Source organism: Staurois parvus, unplaced genomic scaffold, assembly GCF_062004578.1.
Source record: "Staurois parvus isolate SC_StPar_1 unplaced genomic scaffold, SC_StPar_1.0 ptg000608l, whole genome shotgun sequence".
NCBI lineage: Eukaryota > Metazoa > Chordata > Amphibia > Anura > Ranidae > Staurois > Staurois parvus.
This window is the reverse complement of record NW_028318404.1, coordinates 371054-387535: the sequence shown is the minus strand read 5'-3', so window position 1 is coordinate 387535 and position 16482 is coordinate 371054. Positions and strand designations below refer to the sequence as shown.

The following is a 16482-nucleotide window of genomic DNA, read 5'->3' as shown; positions in this document are numbered from 1 at the left end:
TCCATAAGGTCCTCAGGATTGAAGGCTAAGTTTAGCTTTGGTAATATGTTACATGTAACACCTTTATTTAGGGTGTAACATGTTACTGTGCAGCACCATCCTCACCCCTCCATGACAGCAGGCAGGGGTTATTCACATTTTAAAATTGGCACTGCTGTGCTTGGCTCTGCCCGCACAGCCGCATTTTGCATTCACCAAGATCTATGAATGAAGAAACTACAAATCCCCTCTGCCACAGCAGCAGATGGCTTGTAGTTCTCAATGAAGTACAAGGGCGTTGATGAGCGCCCTTGTAGTTCATTCACACTTCTTTCAGCTTTCTAACAGACATCTTGTACTGAGGTATGGGCAAGAAAGCTGGAATAAGAGTGTGCAGGAGCCTGACAATACACCTGCGATCCACTGATAGCGGTGCCAATACTCTGCAGGTTCCTGTGAAAACAATAAATGCACATTTATTTTACCTACAAAAACGCGTTCATTTATAACTTACTCTTTAATATCTTTCTGTCCCATTCATTGGTTTCCAAGTGAGCCATCTCCTGAAACTTTTGTAAATGATTAGGTGTCGTTCACACTATATCCATTCACCTGCGTCTGAATTTGATGATCGCAGGCTCAACACCATGGCACATAGACAGAAGTTGTTTTCTATGTGTCCTGTTTTCACGCATTAGAGTGTGGTGTGATGTGCTGAAAAAAATGCAGCTTGCTTGCATTTTTACTCATTGTAATGCATGACACCACATGTCACTGCAGAGCAGCACACTGCAATGCACTGTGGTGCATAGAGTTGAATGAAGTGTAATTTTGTGATGCTTAAAACATGAAGAAAAATTGTAAAAAGTGCTATGTGTTGTAACAACACATTGCACACCCCTAACTGCCCCTACACAATGCACACCAGCATGCATGCATTTTAGTGTATGGGCTGGTAGATTTCAGCATATATTTACCATGAAAGTTAAACTCCACCCAAGACTTTTTTTTTTTTATTTTAAGTTTACAATAGCGACTCACTTGTGAGGAGTTCAGAGTATTTCTACACTAGAACTGTTGTGTTCTCCACAAGGGCACACAAAAAACAGTTGTATGCTATGTTCCTTGTTCACACAGAAAGAAGCAGGCAACAGATGTGGAACACTGGAAATCTGCAACATGTATGCATTTTTCTGTACCACACCCCAGCCCACTCTCATGTTTAGAGTTTCTATGCAGTGCAGCATTGGAGTGAATGAAATGTCACTTTGTGACATTTCAGTAAAGTTAGGGAAAAAAACAGCACCCTACATTGTAAAACTGCAATGTCTCCCCCCCCCCCCCTATTTCCCCAGCAAAAGCTTATTAAGCATGGATACAAGCCTGCACAGGAAATCATTTTCCTGTACAACTAGTGTGAACAAGCCCCGAGAAGTGTTAGAACCTCTGTCAAGTTTTATATTGCTTTCTGATTCATCTTTAGGGAGATTTTCCCTAATTTCCTGTCCAGGTGACAATGTTGACATCCAGATAGGAATTGATGGAAAATTATCAACATGGACATAGATGGCAAAATAAAAGCTATCAGGTGCTCTGACCGTCCTCTATTACAATTAACTGTCTGTTTCTTGCTGATTGTGTCAGCATCTGGTCAGATCCAGAAATCCTATCACTAACCTAGAACTTTGCAAGTAAAAGCTCAGTAAATCAATTATTTTAAATGCTTGTTTGCAGTGTTTTTCCTTCCCATGATTTTTTTAAAACTTGCTAAATATTTTTGATAGCTCCAGGTAGATTCAAATCTCTATCACAGCCCTACTTCCCAGTATGTCATAGCTCTCTCCTCTTCTGTGAGTGTTTGATTACAGTCTGTTCTACGCCAGCTTCTCCGTCCCTCCCTTGACCACCTTCACATAAGGCATGTGAAGTGGAATACTATAGTGTGTTACTTGAGTGACAGCTGTGAGTCTACTGGGGCTGCTGACATCACATTCAGTATAGTATGTCCAGAAGCAGGGTTTCTTCAGGGCTTTTGGATTTGTACACAAGGGAGGCTTTTACAAGTAGGTTTATAGGAAAATATGGAAAGATTGTTGCTGAAATGAATGCTCTGGTGACCGGGCCTATTTAAATGCTAAGTCCATCTTTATGGGAAAAAACCACAGGCACGTATTTTTGCCTGGAAAAAAAAATGTGCATTTATTTATTTTTTTTTCACAGGAGCCTACAGGGCATTGCACCTGCAATCAGTGGATCACAGGTGCAATGTCAGGCTCCTGCAGACACTACCTGCAGCTCTGTGCCCCTACTTCTATATGGACTGTCAGTTTCAAAGCTGTAAGAAGTTTCAATGCACTTTGAAGGCGCTGATCAGTATTCTCGTAGTCCATTGAGAACTACAAGAGATCTACTGCGGTGGCAGACCTGACTTGTAGTTTATTCAGTCACAGATCACTGTTAATGAATACTGTGGTTGCTGGGAGGAGTAACCTCCGCCCACTGTCATGGGGGAGGGGGTGAGGGAGGGTGCTGCATAGTAACTTGTTACACCCTAAATACAAGTGTAACATGTTACTAACGCTGAACGTAGCCGATTTTAAATGAGACAGCAGGTGCTAGGGAGAGGAACCCCCACCCAGTGTCTCAGGGCTTTACCTTACTGCAGCTATACTGCTACTTCAAATAATAAACTTCACATTTGCAAAGCACACCAACATGTTTAGCGCTGTTCTAGTACTATCACTTTACAGTCATCCTATCTTGATATCTATTACAATGAAACACAACACATCAAGCAGAGGTGAGGGTGTGTTACATCATTTTGCTCTTTTCATGCATGTGGTCAGTTGTGGATACATACCAATGAGGAGGATGACTGTAGTTTGATTGTAGGAATACTGGGAACAGCTCTAGTTATTAGTTTTAAGCTGTGTTTTTTTTTTTTTTACTTTATTAAATTGTTGGAGCTCTTTTGTTATTTGTGAGGCTTAAAGGAGATATTCGGTTGCAGTTGCAAGTCTCTACACAGCAGCCAGTGAGTGCCCAGCCACAGGGGCATTGGTGAATGTGTCTGTAGAATGAGCCAATGAAGAGGATGCATTGGAGTCTTTCTATGTTTTACACATTGTGTGCATAGAAAATTAGTGGATATGTTGTTGTTGTTGTTGTTATGCAATCACTGCAGAAAGGTTTGTAGTTTAATTCATTCCTTTTCATTGGTTAACTTCAGTTATAAAAGATGCTAAATTTTACAATGCTTTTGTAATGCTTTATATCAGTAAAGTGGGGTATCAGTAAAGTATCAGTAAAGACATTGATGTCAGTCCACTGATGGATTTAGTGAAAGGTTCCCAGCTGCAAGCTAATGAAGTGGTGTTATGAGATATGCAACATGTAATGAATGGTGCTATTTTTCTGTGAGATCAAAAAATAAGACAAATGCATGATGTTTAAGGCCTCTTCCTCATGGGTGGTAGTGTTAACACCATCTGCGGTGGATCGCTTTTCAGAGGTGGCTGTGAAGATATTTGCAGGCATTCAGAAGGTGATACTACTGATTTCTGATTGCCTGTGTGTGACGATCGCAGCATCAGAACCCTGACCTTCTCACCAAACTCGTGACCGAAGGACTGGCCAATCTAAAACCGCTATGTCACGTGCATAACAATGCCACGCCCAGCTGCACCCTGCACAACGATTTTCCAGCTAATTGGACCACAATCGATGTACCGACAGCCTGGGAGCGATTGTTACTGGGTCAGGTTAATTACGCAATTACCCTTCACACTGCCACCACCTCCTTTTTGTACAGAGAAAGAGGAAACTCGGCAATATCAGCAATAACACTATAATGGTTGAGATAATCGTCTGTATAACACGGTCACCGCAGGCCAGTTATACAGAGGGTTAAACAAACACAGTAGCGCTCTTTCCGAGGCAGGAATTCGTAAATTGCAATAAAGAGCTATAGAAACAGTTCAACACTTTCAGAAGGAAAGATTTATTAGTAAAAGGTCAAAGTCCTGGGTTAGCAGATCAAGTTTCAGAGCGAAATGGTACGGGTCTCCCAAGTTGGTTCTGATGTTAAACGGGAGAATTCTTCAACTTAACTCTCTTAGGCCTGACAGCCCATTTTATAGCTCCCTAGCAGGGGGTGTCTCTGAAGTCAAGGACCAATGCCCCGTATAGGGAGGGATCGTCTGGGCATAGCCCTAAACTAGAGCCAAAATCTCTTCTAGTTCATATTTTGGCTCATAACTTTCCCTGTGCACAAGTGACATTCCACCCGCGGGTAGATTATTATGCAGACACATCTGAGGAATGATTAGATATGAAATATGAAATTATACACTGAATGGTTCAAGAGTTCTACTTTTCTGCTTTCCTATGTATTCCAGCCAAGGAGAGTGACCTATCAAACTGTTTGTCTCCTCGTGGCCAATTTGAAGATATGCCTGGTTTTTATGAGTCTCTCATATTCCAAGATATGAGATAGGGGAAAAATGGATTTTAAAAGTGTTATCTAGTTGTATTTCCTTGGAATGTCTTTGAACTCCTGGGAAGGCTTGCGTTATCTTTTACGAGGTGTTAGATTGCACAACTCTCTTAGACAACCAGGCCCTCAACTCAAAAATGTTTTATAGCTCTGGGCATCCCTGCTGTGCCCTGCCTAGCCTGTGACACTCCTAACACACAGGCCATATGTCAATGTGTATGAACCGAGAGGGAAGGGGGGAGAATGAGGGGGAAATATGTTTGTCAGGATGGTTGACCCCTTTGCCAAGATGGAGGTTGAAGCCAAAATGGTTGAACCGCATCCATCTCTGGGTGTACGCCTGCCACGCTGTGTTTTAACTTTTTTTATTTCATTTTTTTTTACTTTAAAGCCAGATAGGGATTTTGCTAAGGATGGCTGTACTGGATCCATGAGCCAAGTATCTGGCTTGCAGTTGTGGTGTGGTCATGCTCATTTTATTAGGTGAGTTACATTTGCTGTTGCCACAAAGCATTGTGGCTGCTGTAGGTGTACAAACTCCACCAGCTGCCATGTTGGGCTTTAGGTGGGTGGTCAGGGAGGGGGGGGGGGGGGTTAGGTGGTAAAAACACAGTTTAACCACTTGAGTACACTGCCTCTGTGATGTCCATTTAAGCTTAGAAATTCCTCATTTCCTCAGGTCAACTCTGGGATAAAAAAAACAAAACAAAGAAAAAAACTAGCATTCTCTTGCCCCCCCCACCCCCCTTCACCAGGAATAAGGTAAGCATTACACCAACCTTAGGCAAACATTGAAACCTTGCAGGTGGGGGTTTACAGCAAGGGTATTTTTTCTATGCCCTTGTTTAGACTTTAATAATGTCCACGGTTTTTATTTAAACAGCTCCTCAAATCTGTGACCCAAATTTATAACAATAATAAACCAAGCTGAATATATTGTTCCATGATCGTTTTCATCAGTAACTATTTTATACATTTTAATGGCATGATGTTAAAGTAGATAAACTCCTCGTGTTTAAAATAGATGTAAATGCAATTTCAAAGGTACCGTATTTTTTGCTCCATAAGACGCACTTTTTTCCCCCCAAAAAGGGGGGGAAATGTCAGTGCGTCTTATGGAGCGAATATAAAGCGGCCATTCCGGTATTTCCGCCGCCACCATGTCAGAATACCGGGCCGGCCGCTCAGCTGTTGTCTGCGGCAGGAACTCACCTGTTCCTCGGTCCAGCGTGTAGTCTTCCCGCGCCTGCTTCTTCCCGCCCCGGCATCTGTGATAGCCGGGTGCCAACTGCGCATGCGCGAGAAGCGCTGCGCTTTGTGAATGGTCCGGTGTCTTCTGGGACACATGACAGGTCCCAAAGGACGCCAGGCCATTCACAAAGCACAGTGCTTCTCGCGCATGTGCAGTGCGCACCCGGCTGTCAAAGTCGGTGCCCACAGTATAGGAAGGAGAACTCCGCGGAAGTGGGAGCAGGTACCTGTCAAATTCAGGTACCCGCTCCCCCTCCCTCCCTAAAGGTCTGCATTGTCTGGTCATGCCCTGTACTGTCTGCAGTCTCTGGTCATCTGTACTGTCCGCAGTCTCTGTTCATCCCCTATACTGTCTGCAGCCTCTGGTCATCTCCTGTACTGTCTGCAGTCTCTGGTCATCTCCTGTACTGTCCGCAGTCTCTGTTCATCCCCTGTACTGTCCGCAGTCTCTGGTCATCCCCTGTACTGTCCGCAGTCTCTGGTCATCCCCTGTACTGTCCGCAGTCTCTGGTCATCCCCTGTACTGTCCGCAGTCTCTGGTCATCCCCTGTACTGTCCGCAGTCTCTGGTCATCCCCTGTACTGTCCGCAGTCTCTGGTCATCCCCTGTACTGTCCGCAGTCTCTGGTCATCCCCTGTACTGTCCGCAGTCTCTGGTCATCCCCTGTACTGTCCGCAGTCTCTGGTCATCCCCTGTACTGTCCGCAGTCTCTGGTCATCCCCTGTACTGTCCGCAGTCTCTGGTCATCCCCTGTACTGTCCGCAGTCTCTGGTCATCCCCTGTACTGTCCGCAGTCTCTGGTCATCCCCTGTACTATGTCCGCAGTCTCTGGTCATCCCCTGTACTGTCCGCAGTCTCTGGTCATCCCCTGTACTGTCCGCAGTCTCTGGTCATCCCCTGTACTGTCCGCAGTCTCTGGTCATCCCCTGTACTGTCCGCAGTCTCTGGTCATCCCCTGTACTGTCCGCAGTCTCTGGTCATCCCCTGTACTGTCCGCAGTCTCTGGTCATCCCCTGTACTGTCCGCAGTCTCTGGTCATCCCCTGTACTGTCCGCAGTCTCTGGTCATCCCCTGTACTGTCCGCAGTCTCTGGTCATCCCCTGTACTGTCCGCAGTCTCTGGTCATCCCCTGTACTGTCCGCAGTCTCTGGTCATCCCCTGTACTGTCCGCAGTCTCTGGTCATCCCCTGTACTGTCCGCAGTCTCTGGTCATCCCCTGTACTGTCCGCAGTCTCTGGTCATCCCCTGTACTGTCCGCAGTCTCTGGTCATCCCCTGTACTGTCCGCAGTCTCTGGTCATCTCCTGTAGTATGTCCGCAGTCTCTGGTCATCTCCTGTAGTATGTCCGCAGTCTCTGGTCATCTCCTGTAGTGTGTCCGCAGTCTCTGGTCATCCCCTGTACTGTGTCCGCAGTCTCTGGTCATCCCCTGTACTGTGTCCACAGTCTCTGGTCATCCTCTGTACTGTGTCCACAGTCTCTGGTCATCCTCTGTACTGTGTCCACAGTCTCTGGTCATCCCCTGTACTGTGTCCACAGTCTCTGGTCATCCTCTGTACTGTGTCCACAGTCTCTGGTCATCCCCTGTACTGTCCGCAGTCTCTGGTCATCCCCTGTACTGTCCGCAGTCTCTGGTCATCCCCTGTACTGTCCGCAGTCTCTGGTCATCTCCTGTACTGTGTCCGCAGTCTCTGGTCATCCTCTGTACTGTGTCCACAGTCTCTGGTCATCCCCTGTACTGTCCGCAGTCTCTGGTCATCCCCTGTACTGTCCGCAGTCTCTGGTCATCTCCTGTACTATGTCCGCAGTCTCTGGTCATCTCCTGTACTGTGTCTGCAGTCCCTGGTCATCTCTTGTACTGTCTGCAGTCTCTGGTCATCTCTTGTACTGTCTGCAGTCTCTGGTCATCTCCTGTACTGTGTCCGCAGTGTCTGGGCACTTCCTGTACTATGTATGCAGTCCATTGGTTCAGAATATTTTTTTTCTTGTTTTTCTCCCCTAAAATCTAGGCACGTCTTATGGTCAGGTGCGTCTTATGCAGCGAATAATACGGTCATTTTCAATAATTCTAAATCTGTGGCTTTCATTAACATAATATCTAGTTATCCTGCCATGTAGGTCCTTGTTTAGGCTTATCCTGATATGGAGTGACAACACTCTTCCGATCTAGTTCTTTTGTGTTGTCATGCTGTTAGAAAAAAAATAAGAACACAGTATTATGTGATTATCAGTTATAATTACTGATGATAATATTCTATTAATTATGATACACAGTGCTTTAGCAAATTAAATACATCACTCAGTTATCTAAGGCAGTCTCTCTCAACTGGGGTGCCTTCAGACTTTTTCAGGGGTGCCTTGGTAAAATGCTTAAAAACTGCCTAAAAATTGTATACAAGCCAGCAGGTGGATCAAGCCTGCCTTTTAGTTACACAAAGCCGCAGGTTTTCATTGCGCACTTTTACAACCCGCCAGCTGCCGGCATCCTAACAACCAATTACATCATTAGTTGATAAGGAGGATGTTGGGCGCCTGCCCAGCATCCTTGATTGGCCCTCCCCTGCCCCTCTTTATCAGCAGTGGGGTCACATTAGCTGAGTGAGGGAGAAACACTGGAATACTTGTCAGTACTAGTTTGCAAAGTAATATTTGCTTTGGTAGAATAAATCACCTCCAATGTTGGGTGTCCTACACGTGTAGATGTTGCTGCGTTATGTAAAACTATTAGAATAGTTTTTTACATTTTAGAATCAGGTGCCTTGACATTGTCCATAATTTTAAAGGGTGCCTTGACTGGAAAGAGGTTGAGAAACATTGGTCTAAGGTAACCTAGGCAGGAGTCTAGGTCCCATTGATTGCCTTATGAGTCCACCATTCGTGCAGCAGTGGTGGGGCCATGGCAGTGCATTACTGAGCTATAGCTCCACCAAAATATCCACAAGCACCCCACCATTTCAGCTCACAGTGAGCCAGGAGCACTCCTTTCTGATCTCTGTCAGTGCGGTCCTAATAACACTGCAGCTGACTGCCGAAAGTCGTCAGAGGGAATCTTCCTCTACTTCTCTCCTCTACCTGGCTTTGACTGGTGATTTCTTGTAATGCAGCACATGGTAGAGGAAGAGAGTCGTGGCTCTGATCACAGATTTCAGCAGCATAGTGAGCTAGTGTGTTATCAGGTCACACTGACAGATGTTTGGGGGATGCAGAGGGAAGGATGGGGGAGCATCCACATCATTATTATTATCATAATCTCCTTTTATTACACAAAATAAATATTTTGGTATACAGTAAGAAAAGGGAAGGGGATGGACAGGCTATACTACAGTTTAGTAAGAGCCATCAGCACCACTGATATGGAGACAGATGTAATATAACAGCAAGAAATGTCCAGAATGGGCAAAAAAGACATATATCATAACAAAGAAAGTGATGTAACATCAGATCACGAATAAATATATTGTATTATAAAGACAATTGTCTGTTGTTGCAATGGAGGTAGGAATGCAGCCTGACTGCTGGAGTTTGATGAGTGATGAGAGAGAGCTGTTATTTGTTCCATGCCCATTATGTGAAACAGTGCTTCCATGTTCTATGCCCTTTATGGATACGAGCAGTTGTAGCATTCCAGGGTCAAAGAATAATTATGGCTGCACATAGGAAGAACTGGCAATGAAAAGGCAGATAGCAGCCCATTTCCCTGAGAAATTTAGAGATCCTCATTTCTGTTATTATAATATGAGTGCCCTTAGCTGCTGTAGTTGCCCAATACTACCTGAGCCCGATCACAATCCAGCGATGTGCAAGGGAGCAGCGTCTTTCCCGGGTCTCCGTCGCCTCATTGGCTGAGGCATAGTACCAGTAGCCATTGGCTCCCGCTGCAGTCAGTCACAGCCAGTGATGAGGGAGCAGGAGTTGGGGCTGAGCCACCCTCTGTGTCTTATAGACACACAGAAAAGGGCTTGGGAGCACCCATGCACAAGTGCCCTCAGAGCAAACAGCTTGCTCTGGGGGCACTCAGCAAGGGGAAGGAGCCAGGAGCACTGGCAGGAGACCTGAGCAGAAAATTGGGCTACTGTAGCAGTGAGCTTGTTTTAAACCTCTTCACTCTTTGGACGTATTACACAATTCCAAAGAGACAAAAATGTTATTGCTAAAATCATAATCCTCAAACAAATTGTAAAACCTAGGCCGGGTTCAAACTGGTGTGCTGTGATTTGGCTACAGTGCAGGTGTATCCGAGCTTTTTGCCCGTTTCAGAGAATTTTTATTAAGTCACACATTTTTGTTGCATTTTCTGAAAGAGCGCCAAATGTCCTGAATGCTGCATCTTCGGTGCGCTTTCAGACAACGTAGCAAAAACATTTAACTTAATAGAAAGTCTAATGGACCACGGATAAAAAACACAAAAATCGTGGATGTGCATGTGCTGCGGCAAAATTACAGCACACCAGTGTGAACCCGGCCTTGTGGTGTGAACTATAAACATCAGTCTCCTGATCACTGCAATCTGCATGTTATGTTGTATAGAGCATAATCCTGATCAATACAGTTACTGTGCTGTGTATTATAATTATATACGGGACAGTGAATCCAGGTATAGCAAATAAGATCACAGTCTGGGGTGCAGTCCTTAAAGACTTAACAGCGAGGGCTGGTTCACACTGGTGCAAAAAAATGCAGGTAAAAACTCATATGGAAACAGTTATGTTTAGCTGCATTTTTTCTGTGAGTTTTCTGACAATTTCCTGTATCATCATTTCCTGTTCACAAAAAAATACAATAAAATCATTAGTGGACAGAAATGCAACATAGTTTACAAAATTCCTTCTAAACCTAAAAACCGAAACTGTGTTCAATTATTAGATAAAGCCCTGTATGTGAATGAGGTCTTGGGACTATATGAACACAGCCTCAGGTCCTAATTTGACAGGTGCGTGGATGCACGTGTACAGGCCCAAACACAGTGTGTATTCGGGGCCACTCACCCGCACCTGTCAAATTAGGACCTGCGGCTGTGTTCATATAGCCACAACATGCCCAGCGAGCAACAGGTGGCTTCAGCCGCACAAACATATCACTCATTCACAATGTATATGCCAGAAGCACCGGGTGAATTTTGTTTTACATTTTTAAAAGTATTTTTTGCATTTTTTTTATTAGTTGCATTTTTTTATTTTTTTACATTTACCAGCCCCTTTCCTGCTCTCCATCCTGAATAGATCCTCCGCAGCAGTTGGCGGGAGAGGAGGGAAGCTGGCAGCACTGCAAGGAGACAAAGGGGGGCCAGAGGAGCACACAGGGGATCTAACTGTATCTGACTTTCGGGGATGATCCTGCAAACACAGCTGATCATGGATCGAGGTAAAGGGCCAATCATAGCGGCATTTTACCATGTGATCAGCTGTGTCCAATCACAGCTGAGCACAGTGTAAACAGGAAATGTTGGCAGTCCTGTCATCACACTGACAGCGAGGGGACATCTACACTGATCATCAGGGTACTGATCATCAGTGCCCTGATAATCAGTGTAGTCCCATCAGTGCCCACCAGTGCTGGCTATTAGTGCTCATCACAGATGCCTGTTAGTGCCCATCAGTACCATCTATCAATACCCATCAGTGCCACATATAAGTGCAGCCTCACCAGCGCACGTCAGTAAAGGAGAAAAATCACCTATTTACAAAACTTAGAAAAACATTTTTTTAATCAAAATCTTAGGTTTTTTGTTTAAAAAACCCAGTGGTGATTAAATACTACCAAAAGAAAGCTCTATTTGTCTCAAAAAATGATAAAAATTTTGTTTGGGTACAGTTTTGCATGACTGCGCAATTGTCATTCAAACTTCAACAGCGCTGAAAGCTGAACATTGCTCTGGGCAGGAAGGGGGTAAAAGTGCTCTGTAGGCAAGAGGTTAAAGCAGCTGAAAGCAGCAGGAGGGAGAGGAGGAGAAGTGGTTTTCAGCTGCCCCACAGGGAGCCGTACAGAGAGATCAGTGGTCGTAATTGTTCCCCGCCACACAGATCACCTTTGACTGACAAATTCCCCCTGCTGAGGGTGTTTTCTTTGCATTTTGGCACATTGTTGCAGATTTCCGCACCGCAAGTGACAGCTGCGGGGAACTGTGAATGGGACACAGAAAACCATTGTTTTCTGAAAACAGTTGTTCTCTATGTGCCCTGTTCACACCACAACAGTGGTATCATGTGCAGATTTTTTCTGTGCACAAATTTGAAATGTGTATACAATTTTCTGCGCAGAAGCAAACTGACATGACATTAATATTATGGTGTGAGGAGACACATAGACAACAATAGTTTTTTTTGTGCCCTTGCAGAGAATTTGATACATATTTCTGTGCAGAAAAATCCGAACATGATACCAGTGTTATGGCGTGAACAGGACACACAGAAACTATTGTTTTCTTTGTGTCCTTGCAGAGATGTACATAATAAATATGCCTCTAGGAACAGGGGAGTGACCTTCCTGTTGACAACAGATAGATTTAAGCACAACAATTGGTCCAAGAGGTAATGTAAAATGATGTCGTAGTTCAAACCTCAAGCAGGGATTGCCCTAATGGTTCAGCTGTAATGGTAAAAGTGGGCTACATCTCAGAATATCTGTGGTAGGTTTGTTACCTAAAGAGTATATGTGGAGACAAAGTGTCAGCAGCAAGCTGGAGAGATGTAAAAGAGAGCACAGTAAAGACATACAACAGATGAAAGGGACAGGGAGAGAAAAATGGAAGGAAGGGGGGGAAGGGATGTAGGAGAGAAGGGAGTGGGATGTTCCAGTAGTATTAGCATTTTGGTAAACATCCAATGACTCTTTGTTGGTTTTGATATCAGGAGGGCAAGGAGGGAGGTGGTAATAGTATACGAAGACGGGGCCCAGATCTTATTGCTTTTCAGGGTGGTATTCCATGTTGAGCTGTAAGGCTTTCCACCTTAGAGACAAATTTCACTGGGTGGAGGTGAGGGCACACTAGATGAAGAGGTAGTGCTTCCAAGTAGTCCTCATTCATCTTAGAGCCTGAAAAGAGGCCATATTGAATTTCTTGATGTAGGTTAGGGGGAGAAATGTGATGATGGAGAAATGATAGGACGTCATCGGCAAAAAGATTTTATAGTGAGAGACTTTTTAACAGCATAACCATTGTGAAGTTTGGGGTTAGATAGCTCAAGTGTAACGCTTGCTAGCGAGTACAGTCCACACCAAATATTTCCATTTAAGTAGCAATGAAAACTCTGCACCACAGGCAAAACAAAAAAAAAACAAAAGTAAAGAAAGTGGGATTATGGCTGCTGCAAAATTAAATAGGTCTCACTGCTCTTTTTTGTTAGACACACTGTGTGTCACTAACTTGACCATTCACAAGTACCAGGAATGCGATTTTCTTTCCATGCAATACACCGCCACTCAGTAACCGTTACTTGAAAGCCAAACTGATACTGTTTTTTTGAGTGGCGGTGTATTGCATGGAAAGAAATCGCATTTCTGGTACATGCGAATGGTCAAGTTGGTGACAAGACACACATTGGGTCCAACCAAAAAAAATGCAGTAGTCTAGTAATAGAAGGTCAATCCATTGTGGTGAGTGCAAATCCATGTGGGGTCACCTGGAGCACCTGAAAGTGGTCACCTGTTATTTCTGTTACTAATGGCACCAGCACCTGTTCACCTATCTTTTGGCTTTCAAGGAATTATTATTTGAATGGGACTTACTGATGCATTGGACATTATTTGTATTTTCTTGTGTTGTCTATTTATATATATTTTTTTTATTTTTTGCATTTTCACATGTGGCAAATTAAGTAATTTTGATTCACATTGGCAGTGCAGTCTATATACACATTTATTGGATTTACATTTAAGGGCTAGTTGACCCACTTTTATTAAAGAAAACAACAAAAAAAAGTCCCATAAAGCATATTCTGTGGTTTCCCACACAGAGGGGGTCTTCAACCTTAACACAAAAACATGAAATATGCAGCCTCCTGGCTCACTTTAGTAAAGAAGTAGTTATACAGCCTCCTGGCGTACGCATACCACAGTGCTGCTCAGGCTTTCCACTTTAGACCCCTGTCTGTCTCCCAGAGATCATTTCCTTGCCAACACTGTCCACATAGTTAGCAGCCCCTTTCTGCTCTGGCCCTCAGGCTTGGGTCTCTGTCTTTTCCAGCACAGACATGCACACCTCTGGCTTTCTCCTTTGACTCCTGATGACACACCTGGACTCCTCCTTATGGTGGAGCCCAGAACAATGGCCATGTCACTATTAATAGCCCAGCACACACCTGACCTGTCACAGATCTTTTAAATTACGAGGTAAGTGAAAAGCATGTTTCTTCCTAATTAAGCCAACTCCCTGGAGCCCCTTAACCTGCCTGGTTGAGAATCCTGAGTTAGAATAATATGTGAAATACCTACAACGCAATACCTATCTAACAAATATTGCAGCTTACATGTATATTGTTCCCACATTCAAATAATATTATACAAAAGAATGCAGCGCAATAATATAATCGCAAATGTGGCTAAATATATAAACAAAATAGTGACTAAATAAACATAAATCTTGCTGCGTGACAGTATATGATTAAATAACCATATCTGTGCATGAATTGTGCTCCATATACATGACGTCTTAAAATGTCATATTCCCATAGTGCTTCCCATAATAACCATGTGTTATTGCAACATATCCACTGTGCATCTAATATCAACAACCAGTGTCCCAATATTATGATATCACAATCCTTGGTGAACTGTCCCTTTAAGACTTCAGTGCTCCAAGTTCTTATGCAATCACTCCACTGCGTATATTCATCCAGTGATTCCGTGTGACCCCCCCAGTGCTTTATCCACCTCCGACACACTTATGCGCTCACCTTATGGATTGACCCGAACCGTCAGGTCAAACTGTGTCTTTCCATTTAACCCGGGCGGGTATGCTGGTATATAAATCTCCAACTCCTCCTGCACCTCCAAACATGTGCTGGTACACCTCGGTGAGACATGGTCTGTCAGTTTAAGCAGCCTGGTGAAGGCAAAGAAGCAGCCCAGGAGAACTCTTATTGCAGTGAACACAACAGCCATCAAATGACGATGGCTGTTGTGTTCACTGCAATAACACATGGTTATTACGGGAAGCAATATGGGAATATGACATTTTGAAACGTCATGTAAATGGAGCACAGTTCATGCACAGATATGGTTATTTAATCATATCATACTGTCACGCAGCAAGATTTATGTTTATTTATTCACTATTTTGTTTCCATATTTAGCCATATTTACGATTATATTATTGCGCTGCATTCTTTTGTATAAAATCCTGGGTTAGTATCACCTTGGTGGGGCATCACACTGCCACACCGTGAATGTTAGCATTAAGGTGTACGTTGACAGTAAGGGTTCAATAGAGAGGGCAAACCGTAGGAGAGAGGGCAACCTTGGCTGGTGCCATTAGCCACGTTAAAGGAATGGTTGATACCAAATGGGATCCTGATAGCAGAGATAGGAGTAGAGTATAAACCTCCTAGAACTTTAAGGTGATACTAAACACATACTGTTTAATTTACAGTATCCCTTCGCTTTCTCTATATGGATAATGGCACTGTAATTATTTTAATAAAATATAAATCTAAGTACTTTTTTTTTCCTGATCTATATACAGCTGTCACGTGACCCAGCACCTTCCCTGTCTGTCTGCAGGGAAACAATGGCAGCAGGAGCTTCTAGTCCTCTGCTGCCAGTCACGTATTCAAAAACAAACAAAAACAACCTTTGGAATACAGAGTAAAAATAGATAATTATTAGGAATAAACTGTCATACAAATATATATTTGAAATCAAATCTTTGTTATTTTGGCAATAACATAGTTTTCTTTCAATCACAGGCTGTGTCACACCCCTCCAGCCTGTGTCTATTGTGTGTATGGGGTTAGAATAAGAGGGAGGTGAAGGCTCCATCAATCAAGATGTAATATCCCGCCCTCATTGTGTCATTGTGGGCTGTCATTTACCAGAGTAGATACGTGTGTGATTCTATAGTCACATGGGCTGCTCAGGTGTGATCAAAAAGTAAATGAATGGCTTAGAAACACTGAAAACTGAGCATGTGGATTAACTGCCAAGAGCTGCTCGGAAGATTCCCCAGCTGCAGAGGGGACACGAGGGAGGGATAGAGAACAGCAGGATCAGCCAAATTTTTTTGAAGACTACAGAAAACGAATCCCATAGTGACTGAGTATAAATGAATAGCATGTAATATTGCATTTATTGATAGTTTTTAATTATATGAGTTTAATGACACTTTAAGTCCTCCTGAAAAGCCTATAATATGTAGGGTAGAGATAATAAAGTGCCACTATAATACACCCTGTTCCAAATTATTATGCAAATGATATTTTTCTCATTTACTTAAATAACTGATGTAAATAACAGTCAGCATAATTCTCATGTTATCAACTATTAAGAGTACAATTCACATTTTATTGAACAAACCTCCTAATAACAACAGTATTTTTGTTAAACATAAAACACAATGCACTATTCCAAATTATTACGCACAGTAAGTTTCAAAACACTTTATAGGTTGTAAAGAACTGAAAATTGTCATTTGTTGTGTTTGCAGCATATTTACTGAAATCAAAAGCTATTTCAATCAAACTTTTAACAACATTTTAACTTTTTAAACATTTTAACAGGTCACGTTACATTGTAACATAGGACCCCTTATTTGATAGCAGCTTCA

The 16482-nt window shown here is 43.3% G+C and overlaps 1 long non-coding RNA gene across 2 annotated transcripts in view; it reads left to right on the top strand.

Annotated features, from left to right (window-relative positions):
• Positions 1 to 16482, top strand: part of LOC149449660 (uncharacterized) — a 131703-nt gene that overhangs the window by 13713 nt on the left and 101508 nt on the right. The window lies entirely within an intron of this gene.